Consider the following 7,340-nt stretch of genomic DNA (forward strand, 5'->3'; position numbering starts at 1 on the left):
TGTAAGTAGATCAGACTGGCCTCAAACTCACAGTAAGATGAAATTTCAAAGTAGTTTTAATTTGAATTTCTGTGATGACTAAGAATGGTGAACACTTTTGAAAATGTTTCTTAGTCTGTTGTGGAATATTATTTTAAGATGTGTTACATTTGTTTATGCTATGGAACATTTGTTTTATGATGCAAAGATGTGTTGCATTTTTATGTTGCATTTGTTAAACTCTGTAAAGCTGTGTTACTTTGCCTGTCTAAAACACCTAGTTGGTCTAATAAAGAGCTGAATGGCCAAGGCAGGAGAAAGGATAGGTGGGGCTGGCAGGTAGAGAGAATAAATAGGAGAATAAAAGAGAAAGGAAGATTGAGGAGTGAGAAAAGAAGGGGCCAGCCAACCAGCCACACACAGAATAAGAAGGAAAGATATCATATATAGACAGAAATAGAGAAAGGTAAAAGCCCAGAGATGAAAGACAGACAGGATAATGTAGGCTAAGAAAAGTTGGCTATGAACTGACCTACTCTGGTGATCAGATGGATGAATACTCTGTCATCATGGAACCTTCATCCAGTGACTGATGGAAGCAGATGCAGAGATCCATGGCTGGGTGCCAGGCCGAGCTCCAGGAGTCCAGTTGATGAGAGAGAGGAGGGTTTCTATGAGCAAAGGACATCAAGATCATGATGGGAAAATGTACAGAGGCAGCCAGCCAAACTAGTGGAAATGCATGAACTGTGGACCAATAGCTGTGGAGCCCCCATGGTACTGGATTAGGCCCTCTGGATAGGTGAGACATTTGCTTAGCTTGAACTGTGTAGGGGCCCTCATGCAGTGGGATAGGGATCTGTCCTTGGTGCATGAGTAGGCTTTTTGGAGCCCAGTGCCTATGGTGGAACACCTTGCGCAGCCTTGGTGCAGCATGGGAAGGGTTTGGACTTGCCTCAACTGAATGTACCAGGCTCTGTTGACTCCCCATGGGAGACCTTGCCTTGGAGGAAGTGGGAATGGGGGATGGATTAGGGGGAAAGGCTGGGTGGCAGGAAGAGGAAGGAGAGGTTGGTATGTAAAATGAATAGAAAATTTCTTAATAATAAAAAAGTAAATAAACAAAAAAGAAAAGTTGGCTAAATAGTGGAGAGGGTTCCTGAATTGGCCATCTACTGTAGTCAGATTGGTGACTACCTGCTGTGGGATGGTCTGTATGTCAAGTGTGTTGCTGATTGGTCAGTAAATAAATCACTGATTGGCCATTGGCTAGGCAGGAAGTATAGGCGGGACAAGGAAAAGAATTCTGGGAAGTGGAAGGCTGAGAGAGGGACACTGCTAGCCGCCATCAGGACAAGGAAGATGTAAGGTACCAGTAAGCCATGAGCCATGTGGCAAAGTAAAGATTAATAGAAATGGGCTAAATATAAGAGTAAGAGCTAGACAATAACAGGCCTGAGCTAATGGCCAAGCAGTTTAAATAATGTAAGAGTCTGTGTGTTTATTTTATAAGTGGGCTCTGAGACTGGCGGGACTTGGTGGTGGGAGCTGGAGAGAAATTCTCCAGCAACAAATGGCGTCCAACGTGGTGGCAAGAGTTTCCACCTAAAAACTGAGAAAAAAGATTCTAAAACGGAGCTAAAAACAGTTCCTAATTGTCTCTCTCAAATAAGCGGCAGCTGCCGGTTTGAGCTACTGGCGGGTTCCTAGCGTGTGCTCTCGACCTGCAGTATGGTGGGAATGAGGCCTCTGCAAGTAGCACATTAAACTGTGTGATGAATTTAGCCTTTGCTAGTACAAAACAAAAAAAAGAGGTTTCTGGGCTACACGCTACTTTGGTAAAAGTGTAGACCCACTATTTCTGAGAGTCATGGCTCCCAGAGCTGGCGGAAAGCGGACCGCCGCCATGTTGGGAAGCTGAAGTGGGCGGAGCCAGCAGCCACTGCGCCATTTCAGGCTTAGAAGGCTGCAGTTTAAAAGCAATAGGCTCAAGCTAATATAAAAAAAATAAGCCACGTAAAGATGACTACCACACAGAGAATCTGGATTATGTTCTCTTTGATATTCGTAACTGAAGAAAAACATTTGATTACAAAAGCTGTTGAATTATGCCAAAATGTGTATTTTAAAGGTACCTTGACTTCAAAGTTTGGATGTAAGGATATGTTGCTTTGGAAAAGAGTCTCTTTTGTTTCCACAGAAAGCCAGAGACTATGGATTTGTTCCAGATTAAGATACATCAGGTTTGACCAGCCAAGACCCCCTGAAAGGTCTCCAATGACACCATGGCCCAGATGATTCAACATCCAGAATGGTTTCAAGTCAACTGGCTCAGACGATACAGCCTCACGGACTACTCCATGATCCTAAAATTTTCTTTCTGTCTCCAGAAGATACAGCGCCCCCCTCCAGCAGGAAGTAGTAAGAGAAGCTACGCCCAAATTCCCAAATATACCAAGCTGGCTTTAGAGATGGAATTGGCTCACTCCCCCTCTAAACCCAGACATATTGCTCAAAAAAAAAAAATGGTTAAGAGATTCTTATGTCCCAAATCAGAAGAGCCCTCTGGTGTGGGACAGACAAAAACCAATATTTTTATTTAAAGCAGGTTGATTATAAATACAATCTCTTTCTAAAGAAAAAAAGGGGATAGTTTAGATATGATAGGATGAAAGGGTAGATTAATGAACCTACTTTTAAAGAGTAACAACTTGTTTAAAATGTTTTACATTGCTACAGATTTTAGTTTATTGATACAAATTTAAACTTAATTTTGTTATACTGTATATATATTTCTATTCTTGTTTGAGGTATTATGTTTATGTAACTCATTTAAAATTGTAATGGATAATTAAAAAATAGATTAATAGTTAGTCATCTATGATAATATTTGTAGCCATGTTAGTTAAGTCTTCTAGGTATACATAGATATATTTCAGATAGATAGGTAGTCTTCAAACACTTCAAAGACCTACAGAATATGGCATTTAAAATGTTTTAAAAGTTTAGACTTTTTGGACAGTGAGACATGTCTGCTCCTGACAGCACCGATTTACTTCAGAGAGGAGGATGGGCATCGAAGACACTCCATACGGAGTTTATCTTCACCTTGACAAAAATAGCCATTTGGGCAAGAAACTGTTCTTGCCTGGACTGCCTGATCAACTGGACATGCAGGACCCATACAAAGGTGACCACTGAACTTTGCTTGACAAAATGGTCCTTCAGGTTCCTGCTTTGCAGAGAAAACTGCCAGACATTCTACAGGACACAGAGAAAAATGAATAAGAGACTCTAGGCCTGTGGGCTGAAGACAGATGCCCCAACCTTACAAGAGAACTTTGAATGACTGTCCAGGCTGCCAGCTGTCTCTGTCTACCCTACAAGACTCCTAAGAGTTGCTTATATCCTTCTCCATTTCTCAGGTAGTAATATATCCTTCTGAGGTCTTTGATGTGGTTAAAGACTAGATACTTACAATTTTCCTTAGTTATAATAAAAGATAAGTTAGATATAAAACCTTAAACTTACAAATATAAGATAGATAGGATCTCTTCTTTAATATTGTAACTGTAATTCTTGCTTGATAATTGTTTTGTTATATGTAATTTTACTATGTTAAAGTTAAAACCTTCCTTTTTAAGAAAAGAAAAGGGGAAGTGCTGTGGGATGGTCTGTATGTCAAGTGTGTTGCTGATTGGTCAGTAAATAAATCACTGATTGGCCATTGGCTAGGCAGGAAGTATAGGCGGGACAAGGAAAAGAATTCTGGGAAGTGGAAGGCTGAGAGAGGGACACTGCTAGCCGCCATCAGGACAAGGAAGATGTAAGGTACCAGTAAGCCATGAGCCATGTGGCAAAGTAAAGATTAATAGAAATGGGCTAAACATAAGAGTAAGAGCTAGACAATAACAGGCCTGAGCTAATGGCCAAGCAGTTTAAATAATGTAAGAGTCTGTGTGTTTATTTTATAAGTGGGCTCTGAGACTGGCGGGACTTGGTGGTGGGAGCTGGAGAGAAATTCTCTAGCAACAACTACCACAATTGTCATTAGAGATATTCTATCCAGTAACTAATGGAAGCAGATGCAGAGATCCACAGACAAGCACTGGTCTGAGCTCCAGGAATCTTGCTGAAGAAAGGGAGGAGGGATTGTATGAGCCAGGGGAGTCATGACAAGGGAACCCACAGAGACAGCTGACCTGGGCTCATGGGAGCTAATGGACTCTGGACCAAGAGTTAGGGAGCCTGCATGGGACCAGCCTAGGCCTTTTGCTTGTGTGTGTGTGACAGTTGTGTAGCTTAGTCTGTTTGCAAGGCTCCTAGCAGTGAGATCAGGACCTGTACCTGGCACTTGGCTGGCTTTTGGGAACCTGTTCCCCATTCTGGATTATCTTGCCCAGCTTTGACACAAGGGGAGGAGCTCAGTTCTGCCTCAACTTGATGGGCCATGCTTTGTTCAAGCCCATGGGAGGCCTGCCCCTTTCTGAATGGAGACAGAGGAGGAGTGGGAGGGGGTGTAGCATGATTTCAAATTAGTCTTAATAATAAAAACCTGGAGTCAGATATCGGGGTAAATGCTGAAAGATCAGAGAGACAAAGAAGCAAGCCACAGCCACCTCTTACCTTGACAACTCCTCAGCCAAAAAGGGGCCTTAGCTCTTGCTTCCTCCTATTTTATATTCCTCTCTTCATCCAGATTTATCACTTCCTGTCTCCAGCTCCCTAGGGCTGGGATTAAAGGTTTGTGCCTCCAAGTACTGGGATTAAAAGCATGAGATCCTATGTGCTGGGTTTAAAGGTGTGAGCCTCCACTGCCTGGCTGTTTTTCTTTTAGACTAGATCAATTTTGTGTAGCCCTAGGTGGCCTTGAACTCCTGATATTCCTGCTTCCTCCTCCAAGTGCTGGGATTAAAGGTGTGTGCCACCACACACAAAACTATAACTATAAAGTCTTCAACTCCACCAGAGACTCAAGAAGGAAACAATATTACCTGGGTAAGAGGAAGTGCAAACAAGTGACTTCCAAAAGTTGTGAGAAATGACAGAAACAGCTGGCTGCCTGAACCCAGTGTTCCTTTGCAACATCAGGGCATCCATCTTTGGTCTACAGGCCTAGCATATCTGACAGACTTATCTGTGAAGCAGGATTTTTTTTGTCCTACCTTGTCTTGGCAAAGTTTGGCAGTCCTTTCTTTTGTGTCCTCCTTGTCCCATTTGGACAACATACTGTCAGCAGTTGAAGCAAGGGCATTTTCTTGCCCAGTGGCTAACTTTTGCTATATAGAAAGTGAACTCCATATGGATGCCCATCATCTTCTCTGAAGTAGATTGGTGCTGCTAGGAGCAGACATGTCTCATTGTCATAAAAAAGAACCTGTTATTAAAACATCTTAAATTCCATATTCTGTAGATCTCTGAAGTGTTTGAAGACCACCTATCTACCTAAAATATATCTGTTTGACCTTGAAAACAAACCTAACATGACTACAAGTTTAATTGTAAATTATTTTTTTTTCTGGATGATCTATCCTTTTTCTTTCTTTTCTTTTTTTTTTAAAAGATTTATTTATTATGTATACAATGTTCTGCCTGCATATATGTCTACAGGCCAGAAGAGGGTACCAGATCTTATTACAGATGGTTGAGAGCCACCATGTGGTTGCTGGGAATTGAACTCAGGACCTCTGGAAGAACAGTCAGTGCTCTTAACCTCTGAGCCGTCTCTTCAGCCCCTCCTTTTTCTTCACATGTCTCATTTGTCTAGTGGTCTTCAGATTCCTTATCTGGATGCTTTCATACTCCTGAAAAGACAAAAACAGAACCCTTCCCCAACCCTAATTTTGGGGAGGTTCCCTTTTGGCAAGTTATATCTGATCAGTTAAAAATATTTGTTAATTTTATAGATTAGTTTAGATTGAATGGTCATGCTGTTTGGTGAACTATCATCTCTTGTAATTAAGAGCTCTCTCTTGTTCAAATCGAACCTTTATCAATTTTGATGGTGTCCATACCCTTTCTTCTCCTGTGGAAACAAAAGCAAAACCTCTTCCCCAAGGTAACACATATCCTGGTTTCCATTCTGAGGTCAACACATCTTTAAAGTATATAGGCTGATTTAATTCTGTAGTTTTTTTACACTGTCCAATGTCTCTCTGCAGCTGTTGTCCCTTTCTTGCTAGCATTTAGAAAATTCAAAGTTAATAAAGCATTATGAAATCTATCTTTGGGGGTCTTGATTACCCCTTTCTGTTTATTTAGCATATCTTTTAGAGTTTGATTTGATCTTTCTATAGCTGCTTGCCCCGTAGGATTGTGTGATATACCTGTAATATGCTTTATATTGTAATAAGCAAAACACTGTTTCATTTTACCAGAGACATATGCTGGAGCACTGTCAGTCTTAATTTGTACAGTTATACCCATGATGGCCATAACTTCTAGCAAATGTATTGTTACAGAATCAATCTTTTCAGAACTCAAAGCAGTTGCCCATTTAAATCCTGCATAGGTATCAATGGTGTGGTGTACATATTTTAATTTTCCAAATTCTACAAAATGAAACACATCCAGCTGCTAGATTTTATTCCTTGATTACTCTTTGGGTTACTTCCTGCAGATAGTGGGGTTTGGTTGTATAAATAACAAGTAGATTCAGTCCAGGCAGGTCTAGTCCCCTCCTCCCAGGCTGAGCCAAGTGTCCCTGTATAAGCCCCAGGTTTCAAACAGCCAACTCATGCACTGAGTACAGGACCCGGTCCCACTGCCTAGAGGCCTCCCAAACAGATCAAGCTAATCAACTGTCTCACTTATCCAGAGGGCCTGATCCAGTTGGGGGCTCCTCAGCTATTGGTTCATAGTTCATGTGTTGCCCTAGAGGAGATGGGAATGGGGGGTCTGGGGGGAAGGTGGAGGGTGGTGGGAGGGGGGAGAACAAGGGAATCCGTGGCTGATATGTAAAACTAAATTAAATTATAAAATTAAAAAAAGAACAAGTAGGACATTTCCTTACAATTTCCTTTGCTTGTTCCAATTAATGAAAAAATCCTTTTTCAAACCCTTGCTATTGACATGATGCTTTTTTTTAAAAAAATGAAACTCTGAGGCCTCCAGCACATTTCCTATCAATAGTTCATCAGTTTCATCACTACCTTGTGCTAGAGGCCTGGTAGACCCATATGGGATTGGATGTGTGCTATAGATAAGGGATGATTCCTATTCCTGATTATTTCTTGTAACTGAATAAATTATCTTATCAGGAATAAATTCAGCAGTTTTAATGTGTAAAACAACTTTTCAGCATACTGAGAGTCAGTAACTATGTTAAGAGGTTCTATAAAATCTATTAATACCATCAGAAT

The sequence above is a fragment of the Peromyscus eremicus genome, chromosome 1 (assembly GCF_949786415.1).
Source record: "Peromyscus eremicus chromosome 1, PerEre_H2_v1, whole genome shotgun sequence".
NCBI classification, from domain to species: Eukaryota; Metazoa; Chordata; class Mammalia; order Rodentia; family Cricetidae; genus Peromyscus; species Peromyscus eremicus.